We start from the raw sequence: 21,319 nt of genomic DNA on the forward strand, positions 1-21,319 counted from the left end.
CAATAAAGTTATTTTCTTTTCAATAAATGAATTCTTGGCTTTGAAAACAGTCTTTATTATTGCAGAAAGTCAAAGATACCTTAGCCCAGGAAAGAAACAGGCACTGCAAATCAGCTTAGCAAACACAGATTCCTACTAACATTGTAACCACTGCACTTCACTCCCGTGCAAGGCACCAAACATTACTGTTGGTTTTCAGCCTCAAATTCCTCCCTCAAGCCATCCCTAATCCTTGAAGCCCTGTGTTGGGCCTCTCTAGTAGCCCTGCTCTTCGGCTGTGCAAATTCAGCCTCTAGACATTGAACCTCGGAGGTCCATGCCTGATTGAATCTTTCACCCTTCCCTTCACAAATATTATGAAGGGTACAGCAAGTGGATATAACCGCAGGGATGCTGTTTTCTCCCAAGTCCAGCTTCCCATACAGAGATTGCCAGTGCCCCTTTAAACGGCCAAAAGCACACTCCACAGTCATTCGGCACCGGCTCAGCCTGTAATTGAACCGGTCCTTGCTGCTGTCAAGGCTCCCTGTGGACGGTTTCATGAGCCATGGCATTAACGGGTAAGCGGGGTCTCCAAGGATCACAATGGGCATTTTGACGTCCCCTACTGTGATCTTCCGGTCTGGGAAAAAAATCCCGGCCTGCAGCTTCCTGAACAGGCCACTGTTCCGAAAGATGCGTGCATCATGCACCTTTCCGGGCCAGCCTGTGTTAATGTTAATGAAACGCTCACAGTGATCCACAAGCGCCTGGAGAACCATGGAGAAATACCCCTTCCGATTAATGTACTCGGATAATAGGTGGGGTGGTGCCAGAATAGGAATATGCATCCCATTTATCGCCTCTCCAAAGTTAGAGGAACCCATTTGGGCAAAGCCATCCACAATGTCCTGCACGTTCCCAGAGTCACGGTTCTTCTGAGCAGGATGCAATTAATGGCCCTGCAAACTTGCATCAACACGATTCCAACGGTTGACTTTCCCACTCCAAACTGGCTCCCGACCGATCAATAACTGTCTGGAGTTGCCAGCTTCCAGATTGCAATAGCCACCCATCTTCTCCACCGGCAGGGAAGCTCTCAATCTCGTATCCTTACGTTGCAGGGTGGGGGCAAGCTCAGCACACTGTCCCATGAAAGTGGCTTTTCTCATCTGAAAGTTCTGCAGCCACTACTCGTCATCCCAGACTTCCATGACGATGTGATCCCACCACTCAGTGCTTGTTTCCCAAGCCCAAAAGTGGCATTCCACAGTGCTGAGCATGTCCGTGAATGCCACAAGCAATTTCGTATTGCTATCATCGTCGGACTCCTCACTGTCACGTTGGATCTTAAGGAATAGCTCAACTGCCAAACGTGATGTGCTGGCGAGACTCATCAGCATATTCCTCAGCAGTTCGGGCTCCATTTCCCACAGAAATCATACTGCATAGAAACCATTGAAAGAAGCAAGATGGTGCCAAACATGGACGGAAAAATAGGGATTGCTCGGATGTGAAGCAATGCATCACGGGGTGCTGGGACAGGAATCAGAATGACCCGCCCCCTCCGCCCCCTTCTCACAACCACGGCACCAGAATGGGAAGAGGTGCTCTGTGGGGTAGCTGCCCATAATGCACCACTCCCAATACTGCTGCAAATGCTGCAAATCTGGTCACACTGCAGCACTGGTTGCTGTCAGTGTGGCCACACTGCAGCGCTTTCCCTACACAGCTGTACGAAGACAGCTTTAACTCCCAGTGATGCACACCTGCAAGTGTAGCCAAACCCTTAGTGTGGTCACAGTATTTACAAGGTTATCCATCTTTACTACACCTTCCCCAAAGACAGGACAAAAGGGGAGGGGGAGAGCGGGAGGCTGAGCAGAGGAAGATGTCATAATCCAGAAAACTCTTCTGTCAGGCCCTATTAGCCTTTTCTTTCTTTCTCACTTCCGGTCTTTGATTCTTTCTCTTCCTCACTTCTCCCCTCCTGCATTTTCTTTGTGGGCTCTCTTATCTTGTCTCTTTGTTAATTGGCTAATTAGCTCATTAGCAACCCAGCCCCAATCTGATCTGGTAATCCCAAACTCCTCTCCTTAATCAAGCCTTCCTTGGGGGCCTAGTTGGTTAACCAGAGTGTGAGTTCAAGTTGCTGATTCCCAGCATCCAGCCACAGTGCCCAAATGTGGATTTAGGTGCCTAACTTCAGGCATCAGTTTGAAAATTTTGAGCTAAGTGACTTGCCCAAGACCAGGAAAGATGTCAGAGACTGAGAGAATTCAGTACTCCCACTCCTGGGCTCAAGCCATTAGCAGAATTTCATATTCCTTATAAGGGATACATACTCCATGCTGCTAGATTGCTGTACAGGGAGTAGCTCTGTTAACTGGTTTTGTTGTTATTAAACTCCAAGTATGTATCTACTTATTTGTAGGAGACAATCAAAGAAATTGTATGCTAGAAATGCCACATTTTATCTAGATTAAGTCAGAGAAGGCATGCTAAGGAGCGCACAGGTAAACTCTGCTGCAATAAACAAATCTGCCTATTATCTTTAAATAGCATCTTTATGCAACAAGCAGCAAGACAATTCATATATACTTCAAATGTACTGTTTCTGACATAGACTATCTGAAGTAATCTAATTTCTAAAGAAAGGACTTGACTATGTGGGAGATTTTTCCAATTATACCGTTACATTTATATCCTTATATTTAAACAAATGGAGCTAAACCAGTGTAACTTCCATATGAACATAATTATTCTGGAATGAGAGCAACTTTTGTTTTTGGCTTAGCTTAAACCACTTCCAAAACAACAAATAAACCCCGGAAAAGGTACTCTTATTACCAAACGGGGAGTTACACAGGTATAACCACAGCACCTCAAATTCACACCTTAGCTTATACCAGTATAGCTTTCCAGTGTAGATACGCCTTAAGTATCTCGAAGTTGCTCTGTAAAAGAATTCTCAAGGAAGTTTTTCCTTTTGTCAGTGACTATATTTTTAGCACAGGACCAACCAGCAGATGTGATTTTTCAAGGAGCTTCTTACAGGAGGCAATTGAGTATGGCATTGGTTTACGTGGTTGTTTAGATGAGGAGGGGCAGAGTGTTCCATAACAGTGACAGTCAAAATTTGCGTGACTAAACGGCATCTGGTTCAAAGCTGTACTGAAATATGTTTTGGACAGTTACAAAGATAGAGATTGTTTACAGCGTTGTGTTCTTCACAGAAATCTCAACAGAGACACTATGACTAAAACAACCCATCTTCTTTCAAAACATTTCACAGTGTTGGAGCGTATACATGGTAATAAAGTACAAAGTGGAAGCTCTGGCCAGGTCTCATAACCTGATGGCAGTCTAAATGGTAGTAAAAGTTGTCACCTCAAAGTAAACAGAATGTAAAAAAATGTTACTTTTATAAGTTCAAAACTAAGTAGCAAACTGGAAAATATCCAGTATAAATGCAATGAGTTGGCAGCGTAAAGGAGTGAACCTAATGTAATGGATTGCAAAGAGGTTGCTTCCATTGGGGAAGACCTGTAAGGGAGCTCAAATTTTTTGCCCATTATCATAAGACAATTTTTTCCTCATAAGACGATTAATATTAGTAGAGAGCCTATGTTTACAATACAGTTCTGGAGGACTCTTCAGCTCTTCACTAACTATAGCTTAGATCCGAAATCTTCCTGTTGACTAACCTATATATCAGGGGTAGGCAACCTATGGCACGTGTGCCGAAGGTAGCACGCAAGCTGATTTTCAGTGGCACTCACACTGCCCACACCGGTCCAGGGGGCTCTGCATTTTAATTTAATTTTAAATGAAGCTTCTTAAGCATTTTAAAAACCTTATTTATTTTACATACAACAATAGCTTAATTATATATTATAGACTTATAGAAAGAGACCCTCTAAAAATGTTAAAATGTATTACTGGAACGTGAACTTTAAATTAGAGTGAATAAATGAAGACTCAGCACACCACTTCTGAAAGGTTGCCGACCCCTGCTCTATATCCTCCAAGTATGTTGCAGGTTAAAAGGAGAATGTCAGTGTTGCCCAGGGTACAGCAACAGATGTCTGCTAAGGAATTAGCCCTGTTCCAAGTGAGCTATTAACTAGCTCAGATAAGCTACTTTACAGCCTGTAACAGAGTGTGTTTGTGAAGATTTGCTACGGACTAATACAAGTTTTGTTTGAAATATTTGTGTCTCCATTACTCCATTTTCCCCCTCTCTCTTTTTACCTGGAAAGTACTTATAGTAAGAATAGAAGAACAATGAAAATTAAGTAGAAGTGGAGAGCAAAACCAGAGGTGCTCACTAGTCAGTTTTACTTCGGATTTCTGGGTATAAGGAACAGGAGCAATCGAATGTTTTGTTACATTCCATTTTTAGACCCAGAAACCTAATTTTCTGGGCATTTGCAGACCACCAGAACTGAACAGACTTTTAGAGCTACTCTGATTCAAAATACTTGTAACAAAATTTAAGTTATTTGTAACTGAACAATAGAATTCATTTCCCTACCAAGCCTTCTCTCAAATCTGTCCTTCTTTAATGAACTTTTTAAACTGTGCCCAATAGCAAAATTTGCTGTTCCATTATCCTGAGCTCTTGGTGTCCTTCCTCCTTGAAACTGGAACAGCAAGTATTAGCTTTAGTTCTCACCACACATCAAGTTTCCAACTGAGCAGACCACTGGAAGCTGATAACACCACAATAAAATCTAATTATTAAATGTATAAAGCTTGGTTTTTTGGGGGTGGGCGTTATGCAACTGGCAAAAAGACAGGTCTGTGTGACCTTTTCCATTCTAGCAAGATATATCCATTTAGCTTCCTACATGAAACCTGGGCTTTGGCCTTGGTAAGTATTTCACACAGATGAAGTATTGCATCATTCTGTTCTTAAACAATTCTTTTCACCCACAAGTGGTGCTGAAACAAAAAATGATTCATCACATCGGGTTTCTAGAAAAAAAATTGGATCAGGAATATTGTATTGTATGTATAAAGAGGTTGCAGTAGAAGAAACTTTTGTTAATCTTAAAAAGGAAACAGGCTTTTGAAATGGATGTTTGTTTAGCATGCTGTGAAAATTAAAAAGAAAGCCATACAATTATTATTTAGCCATACCTGCAAACTCATCAGCTCTCACAAGCTAAACAGGGTCAGTTGCTGGATAGGAGACCACAAAGGAAAACCCAAAGTGCTGCAGGAAGTAGTGATGGCACTATTCCCATGGCTCAGAACTGAACTCATGTTCTGGTTGCTGAGGGTACCCTCTTTTACAGGCGACTTAAAGCCCAGGTCTTGACCTCTTGTGGTCATTTGAGATTCCGTGGTACTTTTAACAAGAGAAGTGTGATGTCCAGTCACCAGGTCAAATTTCAATTTGAGTAATTCTGGTCTTACACTGTTAGTATAGATGAGATTCACTGTGTTTCTCTCTGGGGCTGGCTACATATCAGTGATCCAAAGTGGGTGGTGGTGAGGGGGTATTCCTGAACATATAGGTCACATCCTGAAAGTCTCTGGGACTGGTGCAGGGTACTTATTTTGGGATGGAAATTACTATCTGAATGCAAGGTATTATTTTAGAAATTCCTGTGCCTATCACTGTATTTCACTGACAGGGCATGGCCCTGTGAGCTGTCTGGAAGACGCCAAAGCCACAAGGCATGTCCAGACCAAAACCACAATGACATATAAATTTATGAATTGCAATTTATGAAGGAAGTTAGAAAAGTTGCTTGATACTCTAGAGTCCTTTGACAAAGTTACAAATACAAGACTCCAGCAGCATCTTCTCATCTCTTATAGTCAAAATAAATCAACTATAAGACTGACCAATTAAAAATAAATCCAAAAGTGTGTATCAACAGGTGCAAGTAAACAAGGTTCCTGATATTATATAAGAAATACAAACAAAAAGGTGTCAAGTATCAGAGGGGTAGCCATGTTAGTCTGGATCTGTAAAAAGCAACAAAGAGTCCTGTGGTACCTGACGGACTAACAGATGTATTGGAGCATAAGCTTTCATGGGTAAATATCCACTTGGTCAGACACGTCTGACAAAAAGGTGTAAGAGGTGTTGTAAATATTCCCCACTCCAAATTATGAGAATGGGATGGTCTGTTGGCCATTCCACTCTTGCTAAAACTTTTTTTAAAGTTTAAAATATAGTATTAATAAATGATTAAATAATAATAATTGAATAATCTAAAGGGCTGATTGTTCTTATGATTTTTTTAAAAGTTTTAACCAAGTTTTCAGAAGCAGGTGTCCTAATTGTGTCTGGAAAAATACATGTGTATACTCTTATACAGCCAACTCCAAACATGCAAAAATAGCATGTGTGAGTGTGTATATATGTACGGTGACAGAGAAATGTATTGTATGGATCACTATATTAGCTACATAGTTGTAAATTGCTTTTAAATTCCTGTAGTATAAGATCTCTTAAGAAATGCTGACTGTTCTCCATCCTCTTTCCTTGTATTCACCTGTACAGTTTCATTCATATCTAACCTATATATTTGAATTTAAAAGCATATTTTTAATAAATGGAACATTCTGTACGGATAAATCCGAGTATGGGTGACAAAAACATCAGTTATTGGGTGAACAAGGAAGACGTTTGGCATAATCTTCATCTGCAAAATTATTAATTTTACAATAAGCAAAATTTGTAGTATAAAAACACTTGATGCTTCCCTTTATTTAATGTCAGAAAATCTGGGGACTCCTGATCCTACTGAAGTCCGTGGCAAAACTCACATTGAGTTTAGGGGGAGAAGAAGCTGGCCTTTCCAGTGGCATATGTGCCACAGAGTGTGTTCTATTCACTTCAGAAATTACTGCAGTTAAAAAGTCATATCAATATGAAATTTGCCCACAGGGCTGCTGGCTTCCATAAACTACTCCCCTTTCCAAGCAGTGACTTATTTCTTAGAAAAGAATGGTTAATGTCAATTTTGGCTTCACTTAATCACCCAAGCCCATCCTCTTCCCTAGAGTCCACCTTACCCAATTACAAAATACAGGGGGGGAAAATGGGGGAAAAAATATATTTTGGAATGAGATTGGCCCAAACCAGCAATAGTTTCTTATACAGAATTGACACATTGCTATTTTGTCACAGCTGCTAGTACTTTGTGGGACTGTCTCTTTACCTGTGTTGGTACAGCTCTTTGCACACTGGAACCCCAATCAAGATTGGGGCCTTTGGGTCCACAATATGAATGTGAAACCATGATAACCAAAAACACAAAAATTTACTTGGTTAACCTAAAAACCATGTATATGTATTTATTTTAATGTAAAGCTGCCAAACATCTCATCTTTTTTATCGTTCAAGGCCACATCCCACTGAAATAATTTTCAAAATTCCCACCAACTTCAATGAGAGCAAGTTTGGTCCCTCAGTACCAATCCCGCTGTAAGTGCTTATAGAATCAAGGCCAATGTTTATTCATATAAATTAACTGTAGAGCACTGGTTATTTGTTGCAATAATTTGGAAAGAAAAAGGTGTATGTTCTAGTAACTAAGCAAAGCACTGAAGCCAGCAGGATCTGGAGTTCTACTCTCTAATCAACCACTGTGTGACCTTGAGAAAGTCCATCACCTCCTAGTAAATCTGTCAACACAGCTGCGAAATTGGTTGAAAACAGGACTTGGAAAACACATGCTGTGTCTAGGTTGGCCTTTGTTAAGTAAATACATCACCCCCTCAAAACAAAAACCACAGTCTGAGTTTTATATCCACCGTGCTTTTCATTGAAATATTTTAAAATAGAATATTTTAACAAGTGGGAGGGAACTAGAATGTAAATATTTACCCAATGTGCTCTGCAGAACTGTTACTCACCTAGGAGACAAGCATGACAGTAGGCGTATAACTCAAGAACTAGGTCAATATTCTGGGGACGTGTTCAGTAGACAGATACTTTATACTATCCCCATTGTAACTAGGCACTAAACTAAGAATGCTAAACAAAAACTGACTTCAGGGGATTATTCTCACCAGACTGTAAACTAAATTAGCTTCAAACAAAACACAGACTCAACAAAACTACAAGTGCTCAAGGTTTAATTATTACAATAGAGATAATTTTCAATTACCAGATTAGTACCCAGAATTTAGTTGACATTTCTATTCCACAAATCCTTCCAAAAACTTTAATAATCCTAGTGCATTTTGGACTTAGTAAATATGACAGGAAGGAGGGCAGTTATGTCTTTTCATGAAATGTACAGCATTCTATCCCTTAGATCTACCTATCCTGCAAAAGAAAATGTATAAATCCAAAAGATGTACTGAAAGACGACGGACACTTCAGCCATAATCTTAACTGTTTGTTTGACTTGCTGTTTTGACGCAAACACGGGGCCCAACCCTGCAATCCCTCTGTGTGTAGAACTCCCAAGTAAGTCATGGAATGTTGTGTAGATTTGTGGCCAGGGCTTAGTATGACTGCCTCATGCTTCTAAATCATTTTTTCAGTGCCAGCCACTCCTTATGCAAGTAGGTCTGAAGGCAAATTCAGCACAGGTTTAAAACCTGCATCACACAAATGGTGAGGGAGATTAGATTGTCTTTTTGATGACATAGCAATCTCCATTTACTCACTGGTATGCAGAGAGGCTCAGTTCGCACTTTGATGTTAGGACAGAATTTTGCACCCATTGTACTTAAGGCTGAATTCCATCTTCCATAATAAACGTCATTTTCACTTAGAAATTTCCCAAGATGGAAAGGCTTTGCAGTTAATGTTTTCCATGTTTGCTCTCAACCCAAAATGAATTTGTTTTGGAGTTTGATTTGGTAGTTGTTGTTGTTTTAAAATAGTCAACTGTTTACAATCAGCCACTTCCTAGTTATTCAAGCTTGAATAAAACAAGTATTTCTTGCAGAGTTAAACCCGATTAGCAACTAATGTTTGGGTAGTGGCTACCCTATAATTGACAATTAGTTAACGCGTTAAAACCCGCTAAACATTCAAGCATATATATGTCCCATACTTCTAAAGTAGTTTCAGCAACTGATGTCCTCTAAACCTTTACAATTTAAATTAAAGACTTTGGCTCCTTCAAGCAGCTTAAACAGCTAAGCGTTTAGGGTAACTTCCGTTTGTTTAGCTTGTTGGGGGTTCAATTTAAGTATGTCTCTGTTCAGGAAGCATCAAATCAAGCAGCCCCTGTTCAACAATTAAAAAAAAATCTGATATAGTCATTTTGCTCCTCCTCTTTTTATTTAGAAACCAGGGAAGCCAGCGGGGATGGGGAAAGTGGACAGGTCTGTGTGACTGGAGGTCATGGAGAAGAGAGATTGGATGAGAAGCTGCGAGGAGGAGAACTGGGACTGGCAGGGCAAGACGACTGGGGTTAAGAAAATGAAGTAAGGGGAAAAAACTGGGAATGGCTGGTCAAGGAAACCAGGAGTGGGGAGAAACTGGGACTAGGAGTCAGGAGGGGCAAGATTAGGACTTACTGGGCAAAAAGACTGGGAGTGGAGACTGGGACTGGGTAAGTCAGGAGAATGAGACTGGAATGAGCAGCTGTGGTAGGAAAGAAACAGGACTGAGACAGAGATAGGTTGGAGGAAATGGGACAGAAGGGGTCATGCATGTGGGAAAGGGTACAGGGTCTGAGCCCACCTGAGAACACTCCATTCCAGAGTCTAGAATGGAACCCAAAACTCCTGAGTCTTACCATTCCTCTGTGGTCAGCAAACATCTGTGAAATCCACTGGCAAAGCTTCTCATCTCCCTCTAGCGTTTCTTCTGATAGAGATGATAACCTACTGCTGCTATCAGTTACTTGGTTACTTCAAGTGGCAGAGGTCTGTGTGGTGAATCTAAAGGTTCCAACTCTGCTGATGAACCATGCTGGGGCCTGAAGTGAGGTGGTGTGGCTTCCCGCCGCTCCCAGAGGGGGAAGAGCTCATCCGGAGGCTGTAGTGGGCGGAGCTAGGGAGCTCAGAGCCCGCCCCATAGAGGGTCAGGCGGCGACCCGGAAGTATAAAGGCTCACCCTCAGAGCTCAGTAAGCCCTGAGCCGCTGGAGAGGCCAGACGCCTCCAGCCTAGCTTGTGACTGGGAAAACTCCGCGGCCCAAGGCAGCCGCTGGGACTGGCCAGGCCTGCCCTGCGCTCGCTACCCAGAGGAGTTGCTAAGCGTGCCACTCGCCGAGGAACCTATGGTGCTGGACCCCCCTAGAGGACACCTCCTGACCCAGGTACTACCCAAGGGGGAGTCTGGGTGCAGCCGACCCTAGTCTGGCTGTAGCACACCCTCAGCCCATGTCAGTGTGTTGTGGCCGGGATCCCCACTGACTCAGCAGCGGGTCTCCTGCTGCTGCTAGGGCCCCGGGCTGGGATGCAGGGGAGTGGGAGGGCCTGCGTCCCCCCTGCTACCCAACTCGAGGGTGGCCGTCTCCCCATCTCCCAGGCCTTTGGAGGCTTGGGGCCTACTACTGTTGCTCAGCCCTGTCTGAGGGCCTGAGCCTGTGACTCTGCACTGCTCCGCCCTGACCCAGGGCCTGCACTTATTACTACTGTTTATAGTACCAGTGCTCAGCTCCGGCCCGAGGGCCTGAGCACCTGACCCAGTGTTGCCCCACCCTGACCCAGGGCCTGGGCTTACAGTATTTGTCCCTGTTATAGCAAGGGCTGCCAAGGGAGACCCCGCGGCCAAACTAATTCCCCAATAGACTAATTCCCCAATATCACTTGTGCATAGTGAGCCAGTGGGGCTCCCTGCCACCCCAGAGAGGGTCAAGCCCCAGTGAACCCTTGTACAGTGTCGACAGGATGCCACATGGTGGAATTCCTGTTTTTTCAGGGCTTTTTAAAACTATGAATGACATAAGCACAGAAAACTATGTTAAAAGAACATGATTAGGATTGCAAAGTCAAGCACTAAAAAGTCAGGAAATGCCAGAATTTAGGTTGCTGCCTGTGCAACATTACATTTCTTTGACCCTCTTGTTTGTTGCATTTTGATGCAATCCTTAATGACATGATCACATACTATTTTTTTCACAGGACCCTGCCTCATTTAGTGCATTAGTTTGAGGGTAAATCACAGTCAATATGTAATTCCTGCGGTTCTCCCAGCATTAAAAGCTTTCTGTGTTTATTCCTGGCCCCCCAAAAGGATGATGATACTATTCGAAACAAAGTGAGGACTCTTTCCAAAACGCTAATGTTGAGGAGTTGAATATACAACTGACTGAGTGAAGAAGTTTAAAATAGTACTTGATCATGTAATTAAAAACTGCATCATAATCCATATGCACAACAGAGCTCAATTAAGGTTCTTTAGTCAATTTTCATTACGGTATTCCCTAACTTTTCAGTGCTTGACTCTGCAACCTTAATAATGTGCTTTTAATGTAGGTATTTTAATGTACAAAATAGTTAATATAAATCAGCTTGGATACAATATGTCTGTTTAGCTATCTCAGTTCCAACCTGTGTGCAATGAAGTGTGACTTACTTATTCCTAAAAATGGAGGGGAGGAAAGGGTGACTTATTTGTTCAAAGTCTTTTTCTGTGTTTTGAGTAAGTTAAACCAAACATGCAAAATTACTTCAAAGCTCTTTTGAAGCTAATTAAAATATCCATATCAAAATAACTTCACTGTCACGTTGCAATATGCTTTGGGAGGAAACATTGCACAGATATTCCTCTCATTCATGATATAATTTAATATTCTTAATTAAATAATAAAAGGTCACTTTAGAAATTTTCCAGAACACATGTATTTGGGGCTTACCTCTACATCTGAAAAGCATATGTTCTCTCTCGCTTAAATATTTCTTACTAAAGTTACTGCAGTTAGCAAACAGCATTTCCATTATAAATCTCTATTTCCGCAAGTTCAAAGCAAAACTTAAAACTACAAAAAGGCATTTGATTGTCTCTTTCCAAAATCCAGCAGGTTTTTTTTTTGAAGGAAAAAAAATCTGTACATTAGCCATAATGAATATTAATATCACTGAGAGTCCTGAGGGGAAAGGTTTAAATAAACAAAATAAGCTACTTTGTGTGGAAAAGGAGTGTTGATCTCATGTAGTGTCCACTTTTCTTTATTCCTTATTTCTTTTAAAACACTATAAAGTTAATTCAGCTCTTTAAATCATTCTGATTGCCTACAGTGGAAATTAAAGTCTTTTTTTTTAATCCACAAACCAGGCACAGAGAAGGTGTCAGCATCACAAACTTCCCAACTTGGCCTGTCTGCTGAAACTGGCAACTATTATGCCAAATAATGCCAGCTGTGACCATGGTGTTTTTTTTGTTTTGTTCTGTTTATTTTTTACTACCTGGATAGCTGTTCACTAAGGACTGGATTGAGATCACTCATTTCACATAGGCCCCGAACAGCTGCCAGATGACTTAAAAAAAATAAATAAATCTGTAACTACTCACTTGGCTGGATTTGAACCAATAACCTAGAGTTAAAAAAAAGGAAAAAAAGAAAAGAAAAAAGAAAGAAAGCAGCAACTTCACACATGACCCTCAGAAAATTTGAGGCAGACTCTTAATGTTCTTGAGTTTGGATCTTTTTTGGTGATGCTACATTGAGAAACCATGTACAAAATAAAAGAGATAGTACAAAAACAGAGGAAAAAGACATGGCTCGCTCTGACACTAATGAAGGGTGGCTAAGTACAAATTACATGTTACCGGAATAAGTGTCTCTTAGTTTCTTGTACCTGCTATCAGATTCTTTTCAACAGCCAATTATTGGAGACCCAAGCCTAAGTGTTAAAAGGATCGTTGGCCTCTCCTTTTCATAGGATAGCAGTTACTTTTTATGTGATTACAGGTGGTGAAGTTCCTGCCACATAGCTCTTTGCTTAACTTCAGCCTGCCTTTTTCTTGTAGTTGTCTTCCCCTGCCATGGTTCACACACAGTAGTGGTATTCCATCATGTATAAATCCTTATTTAAAAAAACAAAAACAAAAAAGCAGCATTCTACAGTAGTGGCTCAGACACTGCTGTTTGCAATGTGCCATTATACAATGTTTGGGACAAATTATTCTGGGGGAAGGGGCGGAATATATTTTTATCTATTTGAAAAGTTGATGCAATTAAATGACGCCAAGAAAAAGACTTAGCTAATTTAATTTCCTTACATATGTTCTTTAAAACGTTTGGGCCAGACCTGCAAACCCCTACACATAAGGAGTCCTTACTCAAACAAGTAGTCTCAGTGTCTCCCTGAAAGTAGAATTTTGCAGGATGGAGCCATTAGAGATCCTTATGTTTTCACTTAGTTCTTACTCAGGCAAAGTCCCATACAAGGCAACAGGAGTTTTGATTTGAATAAGAACCTCGAAAATTGGCCCAATGGACAATACTTCAGCTGAGCAATATGAAGCATCTCCTTGTTGCAAACTGACACAGTAATGTATATATTGTTTAAACCAAACCATATGCTCATAAGGCACTGATAACACCGAACAATAAACTCAGTTCCACATCCAAAGGAGTCTGGAAACGGCACTACAAAATTGAATCGACAAGCTTACTCATCACAATACTCGATTTTTACGAACAAAGTAGCCTGAATTCCTTTCCATTTTTTGTGAACAGCTGAAATGTATTGTAACCCTTACAAAAGAAATTAAAATGGCAGTCTGTGTACATCTGCTTTAATCTTAAAACAAAAGCAGTTTTGCTCTCTTTAGTGCAGGCATAATAAAAGCACAGATGGTTTAGATTTTCTTTACAGAAAGCAACTGAAAAGACTGACATCTTAACTGTTTACATAGCCAAGACAGATCATAGGGATCATAGTAGGTCAAGAATTTGTAGAAGACAAAAAAGTACCCTATGTAGGTGTCTCAGAAATTAATTGCTCTCACTGACATCTCACGGGGACTAAAAATACCACTTTCTGCATTGCACAGCGGTGAGAGGAAAGTTTTAATTCATACTCCACTAAAACATTCATTTTTCCATAAATGATAGCGGCACTAATCCCAAAAGAATGGATTTCGGCAGTTACAACAAATAGTACCTAATAATGCTCAGTAAGTCGAGAACAGTACCCTGGAAGAAACAAAAGAAACAATTTGTTTGACCTGGTGGTCATTTTTATTTTTTTTAAGAATTACTCATGTGCTTTATAACTCTTTGGCTCGACCTCTTTCAAACACTCCCATTTTTGACCATGCAGCGTTAAATACAGGGTGGCTACACTGCTATAATTAGAGAGCTAAACTGCAATCCCAGTGGCTCTAATGGAGTTGCATAGGTGTAACAGAGCATAATTTGGCCTATAATCTTTGTTCAATTTAAGCTTTATTTTAAACACTCTATTTCCCAGATGCTCCCATCCTGCAGCTAAACAAGGATAGTGTTTTGGTGAGTGAAAGGGGACAAATACCAAGAGACTGTGCCTTTGGAAAAGAAAAGGCAATGTATGCCTCAGTAGATGATATTTTACACATTTTACAATAAATGCCCATGAGGGTATGATGGAATGAGCAAATAGTAGAGGGAACAAATTGAAAAAAATACTGCTCCTTCTTAGTAGCAATGTCTCCACTCAGCCTTTAATATAAACAAACACAGCAAGGCTTGTTTTTCTGAACACTGGGTTAATCTTGAGCAAGGCCAAATAAAAACACTATGGACTAAATTAGCCCTGAACAAGCTTTCAAGGACTTAATATTGGTGTGTAAAAACATCACACTTGGTGCAAAGCAAGTGACAGAGCACGTGGTTTGGCCTTTCAAAGCGATAACTGGACAGTTGCTACATCAGCTCAACTGCAAGCAAAGGAATCACATTTTCCTTTAAAGTAATGGCTGTACTGAATGTTTTCATTTTTCTTTTTAGCATTTATATAAACCAGAACCTCCACAACACAGACTAACGAGGCCTGTTGCAAACTACTGAATTTTGCAAACTAGTAAGTAATTAAACAAAGTACTCAAAAGGCAAGAATCATTCATCAGAAAATATACTTAGTTAATTCTGCAAGTGTACTTAGCTTGAATTAGTATATCAGAAAGTGTTCTGAAGTATACATTTGTAACAGTAAGGAATGCCTTGGTAACACAAGACCTCATGACAGCATTCTATCAAATCTTTGTACTGATGTGGAGAGACAGGCTTTTTTGTGTTTCAGTTATAGGATGTGTGAACTAGTGAGGTGCTAAATGGATCTCAGAATCTTTTGCAACAGTTCACAAGGTGCTTGATAGGAGGCACTATGACATTCAGCACAATGGTCCCCATGAGGTACTTTTGGCATCTGAGGACTGAATTGGTTTAAACAAACCTGTCTCAAAGGCACATCAGAGACAGACTATGCACACAGTCCTCTTCACTCCAACAACTTCTGGAGACCCCTTGGGGGTCATAACCCAAAAGCTGAGAAATGACCTAAAAGGCTTATTGCCATCTTGGCATTTATACGCTGTGAGGCTGTTTCTAGAACATCACAATATTTGCACAAAAACTGCCCAATCACTTGCTGACTGGGGGTAAGACATGCTCTAACCCAGCGGTTCTAAAACTGTGGGTCGGAACCCCAAAGTGGGTCATGACTCCATTTTAATGAGGTTGCCAGGGCTGGCTTAGACTTGCTGGGGCCTGGGGCTGAAGCCGAAGCTCTAGGGCTTAAGCCCGGGGCGCTGGGGCTCAGGTTACAGGCCCCCTGCCTGGGGGTGAAGCTCTGGGCTTCAGCTTCAGTCCCCGTATCTGGAGCAGTGGGGCGCAGACTTTGCCTTCCCCCGCCCCACCCAGGCAACGGGGCTCAGGTGGGCTCAGGCTTTGGTCCCCCCTCCTGGGGTTGTATAGTAATTTTTGTTGTCACAAGGGGGTCCTGGTGCAATGAGGTTTGAGAACCCCTGCTCTAACTCATTTTTACACAAGTATACATCTCCAGAAGTCACTCAGTTAACATGTCATTAGCTCTGTTTACAAGGGTGTCAACAGATGCTTGGAGCAAAAGACACTGAACTTTGACATCCTGCACAAAGATTTATACATTACTCAACACAAGATAAAACCAGGGTACTAAAAAACACAATCTGAGTTTTAGCGCTTTCCCTGCCTCCATCTCCAATATTGCCCTATTTTTCTTCTGGGAAACCAAGGTCCCAATACCCGCAGCAGTAGGTTTTGCAAGTATACCCAAGAATCTTTACCAGAATTATTATAGCAGAGCCCAATATCCACTAACTAAAGAATTAGTCCTAATTTCACAGTGTTTAGACAGATGGAATCCAATTTCCTGAAATTAAGCCATTGAATCTGAAATCTAGCCCAGGGACAGTGTATATCTGCTATTTGAAAGATGCTGTAAAACTACAATGGTGTAAGCCAATAGTCCTGCAAATTATTTTATTGAGTTTTTTAAACTGAAAGCATCCTGGAAAAATTCTTACAAGTGATAATCATTCAGTATTTATGCAAAGTTTAACTCCAAAAGCTGCTTTCAGAAAAAAAGAAAAAAAAAGTCACCTAAGTATCCCTGCATATTTTCTAAGCAAGTTTGAAAATGCAAGGAATACCATGAGGGTGTGTTAAAAAGCAGACACTTTTGGTAGGCATGCTTCTGTAGTGACACAGGTTCAACCGAGGAGTTATAATAAAATATGGTTTGGGGATTATTACTGAGCATTTATTTGTATGTAGCGTCACAGGAGCGCATAGGACTTTAAATAGTGAACTAAAGTACAATCCCTGATCTGAAGAATTCAGAATTTTGGGATGAGTCTACAAACTCTTAACATAGAGTATAGCATTTACTGATGACCAGTTCAATTGCCTTCAATATTTTCATTATTATTCATTATTAGTAGTAGTACTATCACCATAGCACCTAGGAACCCTAGTCATGGACCAGGACCTTTCTGCAGAAATACAGAACAAAAAGACAGTCCCTGCCCCAATGGGCTTACGATCTCAGTGGGAGACAACAGACAGAGCCAGCAAATGGCAGAGTACAGGTAAACAATGAGACAATATTGGTAAACATGATAGACAATGATCTCTGTCCACAAACAGCTTAACCACAAGTTTTTTGTAGGCATCAAGGCAAAGAAGAATTTTGTTCAAATGACTTCAGTGGGTCTACCTACACAGTTGAGTATGCCACACAGAGTATGGTAGCAGAATCTGACCCAAAGGGACAACTCATCATATTAACACTACACCCAGTAGCACAGGTTTGCAAAATAGGGGCCTAAATTATGATGCAAGAACAGATGATGTGAGACATAGGACAGAGTGTTTATATAAAAATAAGACTCAGGATGCTTGTTGTAACACTGGGGGGGATTTGTTTTAATTAAATTTAAATGTTGTCTAGTTGGATGGATGTATATAATCACACAGCAACTTCACTGTAGGAACATCACTGCCTTGAGCATATTCTCAAGTAAAGTCCAGCTCTAACCTTCCTGAATGAGCTCATCATGAGAAACTCTCCCAGCCCCCCGAGTGAGGAGGAAAAAAGGAAGGTGTAAACCCCTGTGGAAAACATACTTGAGTTGTGCTTAACACAGAACATATGTAGTCTTCCCATTCTTGCTGGGCATAAATACTCCAGCAGAGCCACGTTAAGTTAAACGTCTAGAAAATGCAGACCAAACCATTTACAGGTGCTCTTACTTGAGGCCGAGGATACTAAGCTATGTCCTGTTTGCTGACATAATACTGTACCATGAATTACTTCTTTGTAAAGCAAATTCAAAGAAAGTTGTTCTGACTGACAAGGTCTTTGCTAGTGATATTTACCATCTGTGTTTTTAAAGAACCTATATTTTAGGGATATTATATCTCAGCTGCTTCCATTTAGAATGCATTTTGATTTAAAAGTTTCTCTCAGTCAACTAAAGGAGTATGTAATTAAGCATTCTGCAATTTCAATGTCACAGATGCTAATCAGTTTGTGGCAATCAATTCAGCTTATACTCTCTGTGCAAGTTTCTTCATAGCAGAACAAGTTGTGTCCCCTCATTGTGTCAAGTCTTGTTAAACTTACAGACAAGGTCTTCTGGAAGGGAAAGGAAAAGGATGTTACAGAAATCATATTTTTCATGGGATAGTTCAGAAAGACTGCTAGGTATCCATCTCAAATCCATCATATAAAACTTCTGCAAACAAGAACAGACGCCTAAAAACTGAATCCCCGGTATGCTGTTATATAGCTTATACAAGGTTCTGGGCACTTTTAAACATGGATCAGCCCTTTGACATGTAAGCGCTGGAAAAGGATCTTGATTAGGACAGGAAGGATGGTCTTGTGGTTAAAGCACTAAACTGGGACTCAAGAGATCTGGGTTCACCTTTCTCCCACCCTTTGACTTACCTATTTAGATTTAACCTCTTTGAGGCAGAGACTAATTTCATACTATGGCTACGTACAGCTTCTAGCACAATGGGGCCCTAATCTTCGGGAGAGCTTTTAGACACTACTGTGTATAAAACAAAGTAATAATAATAGTAAAAGTGAAATCCAAACTATCTGAAGAAGTGCAAAAGGATAGATGGACCCTTTCCTAACTTCAACAGCTGCTTGAGGTCTCTTGTGGCATCTTGATAGATGGAGCCATTCATATTCTTTATTGAGTGTGTGCAATGCACCCATTTCAAGTGGTGCTTACAGTGACAGCAGTGCTTTTAGGGTTTTACTTCATTCAGTTGAGTATTTTATAAGCTCACACAACTCCATTAAAATTTATAGAATGTGGAGATGAGGAAATGCCTGTTTTATCATTAAATAAATAAAGGCTTTTTAAAATGAGAAAATATCATATTTTATCCCCAAAAGAGCATATGAAAGTACTCACAAGTATAAAAATGATGCAGTAAGTTTAATGCACTCTTTGAAATATGATGGGGATCCAAGGGAAGAATAAGTCTCATACTCTGTATGTGTAATACACACACAGACACACACATACTATATAGAACCATACACAGATGTTCCATGCACCTTACAAAATATTATGCATAGCCTCAACTACTACACACACATTAGCATTACTCAGGTCAAAACAGAGGAAAGAGTCTGATACAAAAACAACAATCACAGTGAAGTTTCTCCCACTCTGGAAGGCACCCAGACCCCATAGAAGCTTATAAAGAAAGAAGAGAAAATTTAGAACTGCCACTTATCACAATTTTTAGCTCATTCTAGACAGGACAAATAAATCTCTGCTTCAACCTAGTCTTCAAACCACTTTGGAAGTTCATCCACCAGCTGATTTCAATGCAACATGAAGAAGCAACACACTCTCTCATTTCTTTCCACCAAAAATTAAAAGAGAAGAGGGTGATAAAAGGGGAGTCCCCAAAAGTGGACCCCAGGAATACCTGGGTGGGCAGATGCTTGGGGATGGCCAGGACCACATATTACAGTTAAGCTACCAGCTGCTACTAGTTTCAAACTGTCTCCATGCATATGCACAAAGTACCACAGCAGCAGCAGGGTGATGCTACCACAGTGTTTCAATCATAATAAACAAAACAGCTTTATTTTAAATGACTAGTTTAATGCTATCTGAATTTTTCCTGATCAAGAAATAGCGGTGCACTCCATTTTCCATGAGGGCTCCTGATATGTAATTTACTGTCATCTTAATGTCACATCAAACATTGCGCAAGGGTGTTTGTATTTAGCAGCATTCACTTTGATTAGCATTCCTTCAAAGAACAATTAAGTGCCATAGAGTCATCTAAAAGATAAGTTTCCAGTGCTCAGAATAGTATGGAAAGAAAGAAGAAGAAAAATGAAACACTGTCTTCTGCTTAGCTATAGCAAATTGTCCATTGCAGTAATATAAAGTGACAATGATCTCAAGTCCAAACAGAAAAAGATTCCCATGTTGAGCATGCTAAAGTTAAGATAACATGAGTCTCTTGAATGAACAAGGGTGCAAGAGCAACCCCAGGAAACATGTCTTCCTAATGTTTCCCTGATTACATCTTCACATTCCACTCAAATGACTGACTGTACAATTGAAAACTGAGCGTGGGGCAATACCTACAAGTTCTGGCAGCAGATATGGGGTCAAACATAGTTCTGCGCTCAGTAAAGATCTTAACACTTCCATAATCAATTTGCTGATAGACATAAGTGTCATGCGTGGAATTTCCTAAAGAGCCCAGGAATTAGTTACCAAACACATAAAATTTCAATTGGACATTAACTCTATCGAAAATCTCAGTCCTACACCCATGTGACTTCCCATGCAGCAGTATTCCTTTAAAGTTCTAGTGTCTCACTGGATTGTCAGCACTTCTAAAGGTGACTGCCAGGTACTGTATGACAGGCAACACTGGTAATCTGTTTTAAGCCATATATTTGTTACGTTACACAGCACATAAGTGGTTAACGTATCAAGGGGAAACTTTCAAATAGGTACAAGAGAATTTACTTGTGCAACATCCTTAATGTCAACCGGTGTGGTGCTGCTAAACCCCAAAGCATCCTTCTAAAAACACCAGGATTACTCACTGTCCCACTAAAAGTTACTTTGTCCCACTAAAAATATGCTAGCCAATCAAGTTGTAGACTGTATTATTTATATTAAATGCTACTTAATGGTTCCACTGATTGTTGCCAACATCTTATGTTTCACGCTACTGTAAATGGTGTCTGTTAAAACACTGAAGGTGCCATTTACTATCAGGTAAGGGGTCCCTCAGGAAATGGAATCATCCACATTTTACAAAGGTAACAGCATGAATCCTGCTTCAAGTCCTGTGCAGTTCAGTATGTACATGCTGAAAAGAGAGCAACACTACATATCAGATAGTATGTGTACACAAGAGTTGTTCATACTCACATAATAACTACTGGGCACATTTTTCATTGTGGGGGTCAAAGTCAGTCACCAAATTACTTTTTAGAACAACTAATTAAAACTGGCTCAGAGGTGCCAAGCACCAGCAGCTCCCATTACCTCCAGTTGGAGTTGCGGTGCTCTGTTAGATGCCCAACTGTAGATGCCCAAGACTGAAAATTTGGGCTGTTATTTTTAGAAGCTGGGTAGGGTTGTGATTAAACCAGACAGCTAGTACCAGACTCAGCCTGCATTTTAAAAATAAATATATATGTACACATGATGTACATAACAACCAATTTGTTCCGTAAACACAAATAAAGTTAGTGCTTTAACGTGACCAGTCTTTCCATTTTTCTGATTAGATTATCAGTCCTTGTAAAGTGACAGATTTTACACCAACTGATGATCTAGTCTTAAAATTTCAGAAGGGTTGGGAAGTGGTATGGATCGACATTACACAAATGGATCGAACAGGAACGGTCAAACCTAAATAACTTGAAAAATT

General features: G+C 40.5%; 1 protein-coding gene across 1 annotated transcript in view; it reads right to left on the reverse strand.

The window, feature by feature from the left end:
* Nucleotides 1-21,319, reverse strand: part of LOC115646181 (unconventional myosin-X-like) — a 157,202-nt gene that overhangs the window by 82,509 nt on the left and 53,374 nt on the right. The window lies entirely within an intron of this gene.

This window comes from Gopherus evgoodei, chromosome 2 (assembly GCF_007399415.2).
Source record: "Gopherus evgoodei ecotype Sinaloan lineage chromosome 2, rGopEvg1_v1.p, whole genome shotgun sequence".
NCBI classification, from domain to species: Eukaryota; Metazoa; Chordata; order Testudines; family Testudinidae; genus Gopherus; species Gopherus evgoodei.